Below are 13124 nucleotides of genomic sequence, written 5' to 3'. Positions count from 1 at the left end.
CTCTGTAAAGCACATGACAGCCTTTCTGCACTTAGGAACACTAGACAGCACTTCAGCAGTACACTTGGGGGCCATTTTAAACAATTAAATCACTGACAGGCTCCGCTCCGCTCAGGGAGGCCCCAGACACGGGTTTCCCACGGCGGCACCACGGCACGCCCGGCGCAGCTACTGCCCCGACCCCCCGGCTCCAGGGGGCAATGAGGGGGCAGTGGAAGGGGCACTACTCCTCGGGCATTACTTAGAGAAGAGAGACCGTCTCGCCCTCCCGCCGGCCCTCCTTCTCCCCCGCTCGGGCCCGCACAATTCTCTGCCAGAGGGACAGTCGGCCGAATATGTTATGACCTCTGATCACTAGATCCCCTGCATCTCCACTGAACAACCAAGGCACCCCTACTCCGGCACAACTCACAAAATCCAGTGCGGCTGTCCACATTGATGTGGGCCAGTGTCCAATAGTTTTGGACAGTCTCAAACAGCACTATTTCACTGACAGAGATGGACAGATGTTCAGATACATCTTGAATTTTCTACGAACATCCAAACTCCTCATTCCTGAAGATTTCAAGGACTACACTTTGTTATATGAAGAGGCAAAATATTTTCAGCTTCAGCCCATGTTGTTGGAGATGGAAAGATGGAAGCAGGACAGAGAAACTGGTCGCTTTTCAAGGCCCTGTGAGTGCCCTGTTGTTTGTGTGGCCCCAGACCTCACAGAAAGGATCACGCTAAGTGGTGATACATCCTTGGTAGAAGAAGTATTTCCAGAGATCGGCGATGTGATGTGCAACTTTGTCAGTGCAGGCTGGAATCACGACTCCATGCACGTCGTCAGGTTTCCACTAAGTGGCTACTGTCACCTCTGTCTAGGTCCTTGAGAGGTTGCAGCAAAGAGGATTTGAAATCGTGGGCTCCTGTGGGGGAGGAGTGGGCTCATCCTAGTTCAGCAAATACATCCTTCGTAGGGAACTGAGGCGGATGCCCTCCCGTACCCTCCTCCATCATCCGGATAAAGCAAGAGCCTCTGGACTAAACGGACATATTCCTTATGCAAAAAGGAAAACACACACAACTAATAACTCAAACAAACAACAAAAAAGGACATTTATGTGCAGTTGGGACAGCAAACCAAGTCCTGGACCTAAAGTTGAATAAAAGACATATTTATATGCAATAGAGACCACACCTGTATTCATATGGGAACAATTGGAACAGTGATATCCTCAAGGTGAAAAAAAATATGTACATATGTATATATATATGTGTGTGTGTGTATATATATATATGTGTGTGTATATATATATATATATATATATATATATATATATATGTCAAAAGGTAGGAAATGCAAAAAAGAAAAAAAAAAAAGGTGATAGCCGTAGTTGGTGCTGTGATGGCCATGAAGTATCCTGGGCCCCCCGAGGCCTCTGACCAATAAACAAGCCATGAGCGGTTAGGACAGTCTCCTTACAGTTTCCATTGTCAACAGCCATCCATTCTTTCTTTTTCCTTTGTCTTTCTTTTTCCTTTAAAAAAAACAAAAAAAAAAAAACACGGCCGGGCATGGTGGCTCACGCCTGTAATCCCAGCACTTTGAGAGGCCGAGGCGGGCGGATCACCTGAGGTTGGGAGTTCGAGACCAGCCTGACCAACATGGAGAAACTCTGTCTCTACTAAAAAAAAAAAAAAACAAAATTAGCCAGGTGTGGTGGCACATGCCTGTAATCCCAGCTACTCGGGAGGCTGAGGCAGGAGAATTGCTTGAACCCGGGAGGCAGAGGTTGTGGTGGGCCGAGATTGTGCCATTGCACTCCAGCCTGGGCAAGGAGAGCGAAACTCTGTCTAAAAAAAAAAAAAAACACACCTTGAATCAAGTTTCTTTGTATATGGAGGTTCCACGACTCTCTTTAGGTAGGGACCAGGCAGGACTTCAGAAAAACCCTATAAGCACATTGCATTTGAAGGATGTTAGACATGAAATGCTAAACGTAGTTTGTACAGAAGTCACACCTTTTTGTCCACCTCACAGATGTGAACTTCATTATTCCTTGTTAGAATTGCTCCAGTTCAAGTCTGCTGCTTTCCTACAATTTTTCAAATTTTATAATGTATTAAATACAATAAACTCTGTTTAAAAAATAAGGTCTATGTGAAACACACGTGTGGGGGTCAGGCTGGATTAAAATGAAATTTTTCTTTTAAAAAAAGTCACTGACAAAAAGCACAAAAATGCCAAAAATGTGACACTAAATAGACAGTGATAACGACACCGTTACAGTATGACAGCTGAAATAAGAGGCAGCGCATTGCCTTGTGTGACCTCAGCTAAGAACTGTGCCTGGAGAAGCACATTTTTCACTGCTTGGGGCGTGCTTGTGAATGACTGAGGAGGCCTGACAATGATTGATTTGGGGGTTACAAATAAATTTCAGCAAGCAGGCAAATTTGGAAGTTTGGAACCTGCAAATAATGAGAGTATCTCATGAAGCCACTAGAGGATGTCCTTTTGCCCAAAAAGAATTCAGCCAAAAAGAAGAAATTTTGCGATACAGAAAACAGAAGATTCAACCCAGGAAGGATTGAAGTGGGTGGGAAAGGTGTCTTCAGAAAGAGGAAAGTGATAAAATACCTGATGAACCTGATTATACTGAGAAGAGACTTAGACAACTGGTGGAAAATTGTGCTTGGATTAACGACGATTATATATATATTTAAAACCAAGTTAATAAACAATAGGCTGGGCATGGTGACTCATGCCTGTAATCCCAGCACTTTGGGAGGCCAAGGTGGGTGGATCACCTGAGGTCTGGAGTTCGAGACCAGCCTGACCAACATGGTAAAATCCCGTCTCTACTAAAACTAAAAAATTAGCTGGCTGTGGTGGCACATGTTTGTAATCCCAGCTACTCAGGAGGCTGAGGCAGGAGAATTGATTGAACCTGGGAGGCAGAGGTTGTGGTGAGCCAAGATGGCGCCACTGCACTCCAGCCTGGGCAATAAGAGTGAAACTCCATCTCAACAAAAAAAAAAAAAAGAAAAAAAAAGAAAAGAAAAAAACAATAAAACGAACACTATCTCTAGGGAAAACAAAAAGTTGGGGTAGAAAAGGAAAAGCCAACATAGGCTTTTGCAAAAATCTCAGTGACAGCAGATATGTCCATCACTGTCATAATGTGAGTAGTGAGCACTGTTCTACCAACACCAGGATGCGACCGTCTTGACAGCACGGGAAGGGGAGTGGGAAGGATGGAATTCTGTGGTGGGGCTGGGAAGGCAATAGAGGATCTGCAAGTCCAAAATTTCAAGATGGGACAACATAAGCATGTTGTTTGCAGATACAGCAGGTAAATTCCCCCCAAGAAAAAGCATTCTGGGTTGGGGAAAAGCTGGGGTGGGGTGTAGGGCACAGGGTGTAAGAGAATGCTGTATTTTTCTATAAGCATTCTTAGAATATCTCCTGATACATGTATATAATAACTTTCATAAAAATAAAAATTGGGGGAAGAAGATGGGTTTCGAGTGACGGAAGAAAAATTGAAGTATCCAGATGATGTGGTAGTCAGGGCTGTTAACAATATCCTTGGAAAATTCCAGGCTTACAGCCAATAAACACAAAGCCCAGAATGGGGCTCAGGCAGATTGCCCAGGAGGCTGCAGAGCAGCATTCAGGGTCGGTGGGCTACCATGCCTCTCTGACACCCTGTACGTGGAGCTGCTGGAGCGACAGCTTTGGACCCGAGTGATGGACGCTCTGAAGAGAAAACAAAACCTTCCTGGGTGGGGAATGAGAATCAAAATACAAGCCCAAGAACTCCCCACTTTTAGAGCAGACCCCAAGCCAGGGTCCAAGCCCCCTGGATAAGGAGAGGAGTGGGAAATCAAACTCAGAAGGCAACCCCCTGCTCCCATGCCAGAGGACCACACAGTCTTTTCTACTCCCAGGTTCACCAGTGTAGAGTTTCTTCCATGACAATTGGCATCAGACCACCAGGAGTTTCCCCTTGGGCTGAGGAAACCCAATGTTTAATACAGACCCTCAACTACACACAGGAACAGAAAGCCTGGAATCAATCATTTGAGGAAACAGAAGTAGCCCCAAAGAAAATAAAACTAGTACAGCAAAGAGGAAAGGATTTTCATCATAAGTATAATGAATATCCTGAGAATAGTTTAAGTAGATACTGCATTTTTTAAGTGTTATGAAAAAAATTAACTTATTGAAAATGTTAATGGATGGAAAGTCATTTTTTTTTTTTTAATGTTTTAAATGAAGTCTCACTCTGTAGCCCAGACTGGAGTGCAGTGGCACAATCTTGGCTCACTGCAACCTCCGCCTCCCAGGTTCAAGCAATTCTCCTGCCTCAGCCTCCTGAGTAGCTGGGATTACAGGAGCACACCATCATGCCCAGCTAATTTTTGTATTTTCAGTAGAGACAAGGTTTCACCATGTTGGCCAGGCTGGTCTTGAACTCCTGACCTCAGGTGATCCATCCACCTCGGCTTCCCAAAGTGCTGGGATTACAGGCGTCAGCCATTGCATCTGGCCACAGATGGAAAGTGGTGACTGTGAGTTGTCCAGCTTCTTGGCATGTTGAACAAAGAACTGAACAAAACACACAAAACAGCAAAAGAAGAAAGAAGCAATGAAAATGCAGATTTACTGAAGTGAAAGTATGCTCCAGAGAGTGGGAGCAGGCTGGAGCAAGTGGCTCAAGAGCCCAGATTACAATGTTCTTTAGGGTTTTTATTAAGCTAAAAGAATTTGGTAACACCCCCTAGGTGCCCTTTAGAGGCCTCTAATTGATTACACCCTTTGAAGGATTGGCCCACAGCCAATCAAAGGCTGCAGTGGAGACTTCACCTGTGACCAATCAGAGGCTGAAGTGAAGAGTTGGCCTGTAGCCAATCAGAGGCTGAAGTGGAGACTTCTGTCTGGTTATCACAGGAGTGAGGGTCTGGCCTGTAGGCTGCTTAACGTTGCCTAGAACTAGCTGCATCTGCGTCCTTTTGCTTACACCTTAACCCTTGGTTACCCCAACTCCCTATTCTTCCACCTCAAAAATTACAATGATTGCCAAAATAAAAATAGGCCAGTAGATGAGGCCAGTAAATGAGGCCAGTAGATGTACAATAGCAAAATGGACACAGCTGAAGATAAAATTTGTAAACTAAAAGATTAAGAAATTATCCCGGAATGCAATACAAACAAATATAAGAGACAGGGGAGATAGATCCAGAAATTCCAGTGGCCATCTAATAGGAATTCTAGAAGGAAAACAACCTTCATAATTTGGGCAAGGAGGGAGTACTTTCTAAGAATGTTACAAAATCCAAAATAAAAGATTGTCAAATGTGACATTATAAAAGTCAAAATGTTGGTACAGCAAAAAAGAAATGAGCAAAACTAAAACATAAGTGACAGTCTTGGAGAAAATATTTGCATCATTCATAACATGTGAAAACTTAACGTCAAAAATACAGAGAGAATTTCTGCAAATTTGCTAAAAAAGAGAAATAACGAGTTGAAAAATGCACAAAGAAAATGATGTGAGAGAACAAGGAAAGGATACTGGCTGGGTTTTGATGGAGGTCAGTGGCTGGGCCCGAGGTGTAGGTTCCTCCATGAGGGCAGGGTCTGGTGTGGTGTGAATCTCCTACTGGCGCTGAAGGAGGGAGCACCAGCCTGTCCAGTGGTGGGCAGAGAGAGGGGCCAGGCTTGAAAGCAATGAGCAGTCAGACCCCCAAAATGGGTTTATTACGGTTCTAATGCCAGAAATTTAATTTTTTCTCAAACCTCAAAATAATCTCTCAGAAAAGTAAATAAATGACATAATTGGGATGTTTTGAAAATCATTTTCAAAAACCATCATAAAGCAGTAGTAAATACTTTCCAGAACAAAAGGCAGCCAATGCGGATAATTATTAGGAGCTCAACCATCATTATCTCACACCCCAAAACAGCCAACCTTCCAGCCTTTAGTGCACTTACTAACTGGAGTCTGACAGAGGCCCCAAAGTCAAAGACATAGCCTTTAGTAAAAAGTAAGAAAGATCTTTGAATTTATGAGTCCATGTGCCATAAGAACATCCAGAATGTTCTGACAGAGCCTTCAAACTCCTGCTGCCATCGTCACAGTCTATTCCTGTGGGTTACGTTCTAATTTAGTAACTGGGGAAACATCTCCCCGCCTGGCTGCCACTCAGAGAGCTGGGTTTAGACTCATCACTCCTTTCTTTGACATTAAAAAAGGGTCATCATTTATTTAAGAAGTTTTATTTCAGACTTTTGTGTATGGCAGAGTACAGGCGTTTCTGCACCCATATCCCCTTGATAATTAATGATGAGCTAGGAGAATGGGAGAGAAAAGAAGGAGAAGGAGACAGAAACACAGACTTTTTAAATGAAGCTAAGAGATACCTGTTCATTGCACGTGAACATTTGAGGACTGGGAACTGCCTTAGCAGAATATGTAGGATGAAAACTAGATGCCTACCAAGGACTGATTCATCCTACAGAACTTGGAAATGCTCAGGGATTGAAGACATGGGTACCTTGAAGGCAGACATAAGGTGCGGACCAGAACATGGTGGGAGGCCGGCGCGGTGGTTCACACCTGAAATCCCAGCACTTTGGGAGGCCGAGGTAGGTGGATCACGAGGTCAGGAGATCGAGACCATCCTGGCTAAGACAGTGAAACCCTTTCTCTACTAAAAATACAAAAAATTAGCCGGGCAAGGTGGTGGGCGCCTGTAGTCCCAGCTACTCGGGAGGCTGAGGCAGGAGAATGGTGTGAACCCGGGAGGCAGAGCTTGCAGTGAGCTGAGATCGCGCCACTGTACTCCAGCCTGGGCAACAGCGAGACTCCGTCTCAAAAAAAAAAAAAAAAAAAAAAAAAAGAACATGGTGGGAAAGATAAAAGTCTGCATAAAAACAACTAGGAACCCTGGACCAGCAGCTGGCTACACATACATGAATGAGCTGAGGCTGGCTGACACCAGCTAAAGTGCACAGCAGAGCCTATCCTAAATTGCTGACCCACAGGATAGTAAGCTAACTAAGTTGTGTTTTCTTTATTTTTATTTAATATGTTTTTGTTTTTTTTGAGATGGAGTTTTGCTCTTGTCACCCAGGCTGAAGTGCAACGGCATGATCTCGGTTCACAGCAACCTCCACTTCCTAGGTTCAAGCGATTCTCCTGCCTCAGTCTCCTGAGTAGCTGGTATTACAGGAACCCACCACCATGCCCGGCTAATTTTTTGTATTTTTAGTAGAGACAGGGTTTCACCACGTTGGCCAGGCTGGTCTCAAACTCCTGACCTCAGGTTATCCACCCACCTTGGCCTCCCAAAGTGCTGAGAGTACAGGTGTGAGTCACTGCACCTGGCCTCCCTCTCCAGACTCTATTTCCCCTCTGCCACCTGGATACCAGGAGAATCACTTGAACCCGGGAGGTGGAGGTTGCAGTGAGCCGAGATCTCACCACTGCACTCCAGCCTGCGTGACAGAGTGAGACTCTGAAAGAGGGGAGGGGAGGGAAGGAAAGGGAAGGGAAGGAGGGGAGGGGGAGGAGGGGAGGGGAGGGGGGGGAGGAGGAGAGGGGAGGGGGGGAGGGGGGGGGAGGGGAGGGGGGAGGAGGGGAGGGGAGGGGGGAGGAGGGGAGGGGAGGTGTGAGGGGAGGGGAGGAGGGAGAATAGGGTGGGTAGGGAGGGGAGGGGAGGGGGGGGAGGGAGGGAAGGGAAGGCTGTTGGAAGCTATTAAGTGTAATAGTTATGAGAGTAGATATGTCGAGTAGAACACACTATTAAAGCTACGAATATGAAAAAAAGATTTGAATTGTTTTGTATGTTCTCTAACTGATCTATTTCTTTGGATAATCTAGTAATTTCTTCCAGATGTCTTTGAGTAACAACTTGTTGGCGCTGGCAAGCAAAAGTGATAGCCATTTCTTGTTGTACTTCATGGCTGCAGTTTACACTCTAGAAGCTAGCAATTATCTGAAGTTTTTCAGATGCATAGTTTGCAAACTGCTGTTTAAAGCCTCTTTCCTCGGCACAAGCGGTCCAGGATAGCCTTTCATAAAGATACCAAACTCCATACATACATAATGAAACATATACGAATTGTCAGCTTATAGTTTTCCAAATTACTCCTCCAACAGTGATGTCCATAGAAGTCCTAAATGTAAGAGAAGCTAATCCAGTTATTAAGGTAACCATGAGTTCTTTGTGTGATGCATTATCTGGTGTTGCTGGGTTGATAGAAGCAGTGGGAGTACAGACTAAAGAGCTAGGGAAAGTTAGCCTCTGACAATCCTAGGAGCACCCTCTGAGCATTTGTAGGGCCCAGGAATCAATGCACAAGTGAAGACCAGCCCAGGGAAAAATGGAATACAATACCCTCTTGAAAATCTGGTCATAACTTGTGGCAATACAGATCATAACTGAGATCAAATTTCTTGCAAGGGATCAGTGTATGCAGTTTATTCTATATATCAGCTGAAAGTAATGGTTTCAAATTTTTAATAATTTCTTGCTTGGATTAAACACTGAGGCATTGTCTTAACGGTGCATCAATCAGCCATATTTCTTCTGATACCGTCTTCTAAGTGCTAATCTAAGTCACCTTTATATACTTTCAATACACGTGGAGTAGGATGAAACTCTGAACAAAATTCATCAACCAAAACAGACAGTCAACAAATTTCATCTGCTTTGCACGTGAAACCTTGTTTGCTACTTCCATGGTAACCTCCCTGATTTATTTATTTTATTTATTTATTTTTATTTATTTTTTTGAGATGGAGTCTCACTCTGTCGCCCAGGCTGGAGTGCAGTGGCATGATCTCAGCTCACTGCAACCTCCCCTTCCCAGGTTCAAGTAATTATCTGCCTCAGCCTCCCAAGTAGCTGGGATTACAGGCACCCGCCACCACGCCAAACTAATTTTTGTATTTTTAGTAGAGATGGGGTTTCACCATGTTGGCCAGGCTGGTCTTGAACTCCTGACCTCGTGATCCACCTGCCTCAGCCTCCCAAAGTGCTGGGATTACAGGCGTGAAGCACCGCACCTGGCCTTCCTGATTTTTTTCTTAACATCTAGTGTTAAAAGGTTCATCTGGTTTGGGATAAAGTTCAGTCTATCAATTTGTTCTTCCTGCTCTTTGAATAAGCTCTTCTCTGTTGCTGCCGCGTTTATTGAATCCATTGTGTTTTTCACAATATCTAGTATTGGCTTAGCTCCGAGAGTGTGCTGTTTAAACCCTGTTTTCACTGCTGATTGTGAGATACACTCCTTAAAGATTTGTTAAAATTCTGAAACTCCTATAATCTTGCCTGAAATCGTTTACCGAGTACTTCACTGCCTTCTGGCATCCCCTGTGGTTTGTGCTGTCTAGCGCTAAGAACTTCCTTTGCTGAAATGAAGAATATATGATTCTGTGCTTCTAAAGGATCCACAACTTTAACCTCCTCCACAAAGAAATGCAAGCATCTTTCCATGTGCTGTCTACATACATCTTCCATATATTCTGGCTCTGATGAAGCGACATCCCAGTGATTATTCAGAATTAAATTATTATTAGGCTTGGAAAGCTGCTCATTTACCTTGTGAAAAAAATGTTTGTCTGTGTTCATTAGTGTTGATTCAGAGTTTACAAACAAATGATTACATAAGCATCTAAGCAACACTCATCAATCCAGGTATCCAGCTCTGTAGTGACATCTGTGCCTGACTGTCTACTAAAACCAGCTCACCTTTCAAGAGGACACACTTTGTCTTTGGCCAAAACACATGTATGACAGCCAGCTTCCAAGTCTGTGTCCATATGAAGGGCATAGGACAGCGGATGAACTGTCTTTACACTCTTTTTTCATCTTATCCTTTTGTCATAAGATAGGTTTTATCTCCATTGGTCCCTTAAACACTTAGGAAGCAATTGGTTGTATGGTCAATCCCACTAGGGAGAGCTTTATCCCACAACATTGCATTGATAACAGAGCTTGTCCTGCCAAAAAATGCCACCTTCATTTGTCTCCGAGATAGCACCTTACCAATGATAGAAAGCTTGTTTTTATATTCTTATATTTCTACTTGATTATCCTCAGTAGCTCAGTGAAGTTCTAGATTCTTATATGTTGCTATTATTATTCCACCCTGATTGGATCTTCAGATCTTGAGCTGAGAAGGGAGATTCACATACTTCAACAAAATGTGATCCTCAGTAACAAACTCCAGTAACTGGTCAAAGATTTCAGTAATTGCTTTCTTATCCAGCACAAAGTGCTTCAGTGGAGAAGCCCCCAAGCTGCCCCATCTTTCCAAGAGATCACTCTGTTAATTTTTTTTAAATCTTTTTTTATCTTGGTGTTTCATTTTAGATAGCATCTAATGCTGTCTTTTAGGTCACTGATATTTTCTTCTAAAATTTCTGATCTGCTGTAATTCTCATCTAATATATTTTTCAACTCAGTTTTTAAAGCTTTCAACTCTGGAAGTTTGATCTGGATCTTCCATGTCACTACTTGGCATTTTTAATCTTTTCTCTAGCTTCTTAAACATATGAAATTTGATCAGAATAACTGTTTTAAAGTCCTTGCCTATTCTATCATCTGTGTCATTTGGAGCTGGTTTTGATTCACTGATTTTTCTTCTCATTATGGGCTGTATTTTCTTGCTTCTATGAATGTCTGGCAATTTTTCTTTGAATGGTAGATATTGATGATTTATTTCATTGGTTGTTGACTATTTTTGTACTCCTATAAATATCTGAGCTCTGTTCTGAGATGTAGTTAAGGTACTTTGAAAGAGTTTGATCATTTCTCGGCTTGCTTTTAAGATATGTTTATTAGAAGCAGATCTGAATTTATTCTAGGATTAATTTTTCTCCACTACAGTGGCAAAGCGGTTCTTAGTGCATTAACTGATGCTCTCTGAATTACAAAGTTTTCCATTCTGGTTTTTGGGAACAGGTGCTATTTTTGGCCTTGTGTGTTCTTTGAAGCACTGTTCTCTTCAATCTTTTGGATCATTCTTCCCCCATCTTCAAAGCATTTCTTCACACATATGTACTGATCAGTGCTCTGCTCAAGATCCCATGGGAACTCTCTGCAGGTCTCCAGTGTTCTTCCTCTGTGCCGCTCTCTTCTCTTCAGAACTCTTGCTCTCTTGGCTTCCCCAATTCCCAGCTCTGTCTCAACTCAGAAAGACCACCATGTTCCACCTGGTTGCCCCTCCCTGCGACATGGCCTGAAAGCTTTCTCAGAGCCATAAGGTGGACAATCTTAGGGCTCACTTTGACGCAGGGCAGCTGAGCCCCCAAATTGGAGTCTTAGCCCAGGAAAATTCTTGGCTTTACCCAGGAAGGAATTCAAGGGTAAGCCAGGGGTATTAGACAGCAATCTTTTATTGAACCAGAACTGTCCTCATGGAGCAGGGCTAACTCATAGGCAGTGCCCCAAAGCATTTCTTGTGGGCTGTTGGCTACCTGTGTTTCTACCTGCTTTTACCCACTTTTAATTACATGCAAAATTAAGGGGTGAATTAATGCAAATTAAGGGGCAGGTCATTCAGAATGTTATAGAAAAGAGGGGGCAACTTCCTGGTCATTGCCACAGAAAGAGGTGGTAACTTCTGGTCATTGCCATGACATTTGTAAACTGTCTTGGTGCTGATGAGAGTATCTTATGCTAATGAGCATTGGGAGCAACTAGAAGCTGCCTTTGAGCCACCTGCTGGTTTTTGCCAGTTTCTTCACAGAGTCCTGTTTTGACCAGATCCTGGCTTGGTCAGCAGGGTTGTGACTGAAACTGCCAGCCTCCTTCCTCAACTGCACTTTTCTCATGCTTCTTAGATATCACTGTCCTTTGCTGCCTGATGTCCATGCAATGTTATTTCATGTATTTATTTTGGTTGTTTCAAGTAGGAGATTGTTACTCCATTTCAACCAAATTTAAAGCCCTTTAAAATCTCTTTCATTTTACACTGTCTTCTCCATTTGTAGAGGCATCAGATAAAATTCCTTTGACTTTCTGCAGTCTTTCTTTGAATAGTAAACCTAAAAATATACTTATTTTTGGATATTTAAAAGATTTCTCTAGTTATTATAGTGCAAGTTCATTTTTATATTTCAATATCAGGCTTTCATTTTAATAGCAATATTATTTTCTACCTTATACTTACTCATTTACAACTTCTCTCAAAATGCTCTGTGAAGCTATTTCTAAAGTTGAATCAGGAAATTATCTACCAAAGGCCAGGAATTAAGATTATGGCTTTATTACAATAATAGAGTGTCACTACCATACTTCTTTATAAGGCAAAAATGTTATCCATATTGTGAATGAAATTTCCATAGCAGTGTCTTCAAAAAGTAATGAGTACTTTAGTATTTTTTAAATATACAGAATAATTTTTTTTAAAGTATCATCATTGTTTTCTAGGTTTCCTTGAAGTCCTAACAAATATAAGAACATTTCCCATTATTTTACCTGTGTATACTTATATTCCCACTATTTTCCTCCATTATAGAAAAGGCATACTGTCTTTAAGTGTTCTCTTTTTTCTTTCATTATTAAAATACTAGTAATGATATTCAAAGATTTCCATGACTGAGCCTCTACTGACTGTTTCACACTTTCTGTTCCACCCAGATGGAGGATTCTAAGGCCCCCTCACGGGCCACACTTAACTGTGTCCACCTCCATGTTCTCTGTTATCCTCCTGAGATGAACCTCCTGCCGCTTTCCAATGTGTGCCATCCAATCTCATCCTTCCATAAGGAGCCAGCCCCAGTACCAAATCCAGGAAGCCTTTTCAAGATTTCCCTCCACCTCAACTCAACTTTCCCTCTTGGAAATTCCACTGAATTTTGTTTAAACTTGATTTTAACTTTGTTTTAGAGTCTTTTGTGTATATTTCTTACGCTGCTAGATAGGCGATTCTCAAAGTTTACTGTGCATCAAAATCACCCAAGGAGCTTGTTAAGACTTTGCTGAGCCCTACTCCCAGAGTCTCTGGGGCCCAAGAATTTCTAGCATGCTCTCAGCTGATGCAGATCCTGCTGGTCCAAGGAGAATACTTTTCAGAACCCCATGGTCTAGACCCCTTGAAAGTAGTATCCATGTCT

General features: G+C 42.7%; 2 pseudogenes; one reads left to right on the top strand and one right to left on the bottom strand.

Moving 5' to 3' along the window:
- The first annotated feature begins 323 nt into the window (after positions 1-323).
- Positions 324-1033, top strand: LOC100606196 (annotated as a pseudogene).
- A 6722-nt stretch (positions 1034-7755) lies between these two features.
- Positions 7756-12702, bottom strand: LOC100599670 (annotated as a pseudogene).
- Between the last annotated feature and the right edge of the window lie 422 nt (positions 12703-13124).

This window comes from Nomascus leucogenys, chromosome 1a (assembly GCF_006542625.1).
Source record: "Nomascus leucogenys isolate Asia chromosome 1a, Asia_NLE_v1, whole genome shotgun sequence".
Lineage (NCBI taxonomy): Eukaryota > Metazoa > Chordata > Mammalia > Primates > Hylobatidae > Nomascus > Nomascus leucogenys.
Note: the sequence above shows the minus strand (reverse complement) of the source record. Positions and strands in the feature narration are given on the sequence as shown.